A 2632-nucleotide genomic window follows, 5' to 3' on the forward strand; every position below is an offset into this window, starting at 1 on the left:
AAGATTTTCTGCACAAGGCTTTGAAAGTTTCTGGGCACTCCAGTAAGCGCATCAGGAATTCATCCAGGGCTTCCAGAAAGACTTTCAGCTTCCCTGAGAATTCATCAAAATCTTCTGCTTGGACATACACTTCTCCCTTGGAAGAAATGAGAAATTTGGGTCAGTTGAGGAGGAGGTAGAAGGGGTGTGGCAGGTTCTACACTTGGTCTAAGCAGCTTACCTGGGATGTGGGCGTAGGCATGGGCAAAGTTTGCAGGAATTTCTGTAGACCAAAGACAGGAAGAGCCAGTTAGCCTTTTGGGAAAAGCTGGAAGGCAACTGGGGTCTCACTAGGAGCTTGGGGGCCTCTGTGTGCCCCTGCCAGTGATCATACCCAAGAAGGGACTAGGTGGCAACTCTGTCCCCAGTCATGGAGGGATTGGCAGGCGAGGGGGCAGGTACTCACGGGTAAGGGTGAAAATGCTGCTGCTCTTTGAGAAAAGGGCAAAACCAGGCCATACACACTGACCCAGAGCGGGCTCCTTTAGGGTCCTGGAGACCCAGAGCCAGAGAGATCTTCCCCAACCTCACACACCTCTAGGTCCTCCAGATTTTTACTGATGAATAAGGACTCATTAGAGCCACTGATGATGTCCTCTGAGATGAGCCGGAAAGCAGCCAGGTTAGATGTCAGAAGGTAATCACTCTGTAGGACAAGGAGTGATAAGGGAGGGCTCAGGAGGGGCTGTCCTTCTCATGGTCTTAGGTGTCATCCTTCCTGCCTCTGTTCTTTGATGCCTTCACCAGCACCCTCTGCCACCTCCCCTAGCTTTCCACATTGGTGCCCTGTCCTGTCCCAGACCAGGAAGAACCCAGCCACCCCAGGGGCACAGCACCTGAGGTGGTCACCACACATTCTGGCAAACCCCAGTCAAGGCAGGGCCCGTCTTACAACCTGGCTCCAGATGAGCTGCAAAAGGAGCCTGGGTGACTGGGGAACTTCATGAACCAGCCACCAGAAGAACCCAAAGGAATGGAGGCCAGCTTTGGCATTATACAATTTTAGAATTCCCACTCTTAGGAATAAGCATCTACTATGCAACCCCCACACAAGCCAAAGAAGAGGCCAATGGAAGTTATCTGCACATAAAATGCCAGATAGAGGATTAAGGCACAGATATGACCAGCCAGGGGTGCCTCACCAAAACACATCCCTGCCCAGGGCAGGGGCCAGCCACACAATGGCAGTCCCTGGAGGGGAGAGGGTGGGTCCCTGGGCCTGAGCCCTCACCTGTAGCGCCAGTCGCAGATTAATGTCTTCAGGTGTCTGCAGGGGAAAAGAGAGAGAACCGTGAGTGTCCCTGGCCTGAGACTGCCAGGCTGTCCCTGCCCACGCCCAGGGAGTCACCAGCTACTCACAGAGCTCGAGTTCAGCTTAGAGCAGATTTCAGAGATGGCGCTCCAGTACTTGCAGCAACCCAGAGCCTGGGTCCCAGGGACCCTTATGGACACAGATCTGGGGAGGCCAAAGGGAAGGAAGATGAGGAGAAGCTGAAGGCAGAGGGTTCTCCACATCTTGAGTTTCTGGGAGCTAATGTGGTCCTCCCTGGCTGTAGGAATCTGAAGTGGCCCAGCTGGCTTTGTCTTTTATAGACCCACTGTGGGGAATGGGGGGGCGAGGCGGGAAACGGGGTGGTGGGGGGATGTTCAGAGAAGCCCCGGATGGGCTGATACCCTTGTCTGATAGGGAGCCTCCATGACAAACATATCAACTTATTCATCATTTTCTGGAACTCATGATCAGTAAAACTTGAAAAAACATTCTCAAAGGGCTTTACCTCACCTCACGAAGGAAGATGAGAGCCTCTGCTCACCAGACGGAGTGAGCAACCTGGCTCTGAAGAGGCTCACCTGGGCCTGCTTGGCCCAGCCAGGATCTGGTCCTGCTGTCACCTGGACAGCTCTGGCTCTCTGCCAGCCACCTTCCCCGGCCTCCCCTTCTCTGCCTGTGAGGCAGCCAAGATTCTGCCTGGCAACATCATCTCCATGGCTAACCACCTGCGGGAAGGCTTAAACACTTAGAAGAGCAATTCATGAGCATCTGGAACACTGTGTTACCAGCATCTAAGTCACCCTACAGTTTTGGGGCAGTGTCAGTGAGAATGGGGAGTGTGGGGCTGAGGGCCCTGTATGTCTGTCCCTCACCTGACTTCTGGCTTTATGGACATAATAGGAATGCATGTCTCAAAGCTCTGTGTTCCACGTGGGCAACAAGAGAGTAGCAGGCACTGAATACACATGTTTATAAGTAACAAGAATGACATGGCTACCCCATTACCGGATGTCAGAGCTGAGGCTATGAGACTTGAGATTGGCAGACAGAATGCCTGCATCCCCACACCCAACTGCCTGGGAGTGCTTCCTCTCTAACACATATGGTTCCATAGTAGCCTTCGGGGAGCTTAGCCTTCCCTTCTTCAGTCTCCCCTGATTGTCCACACGGAGTGAGGCTGCCCCATTTTAAGCCTTTTTCCTCGTCAGGCTTATTATTTTCAACTGCAGTTTTCCATTTGTCTTCTCTGAGACTGGACTTGGGGAGGCATTGGACTGGACTTGGCACTGATGGGCCTCCAGAAGGCCACATCCACAGCAT

This window comes from Mustela nigripes, chromosome 12 (assembly GCF_022355385.1).
Source record: "Mustela nigripes isolate SB6536 chromosome 12, MUSNIG.SB6536, whole genome shotgun sequence".
NCBI classification, from domain to species: Eukaryota; Metazoa; Chordata; class Mammalia; order Carnivora; family Mustelidae; genus Mustela; species Mustela nigripes.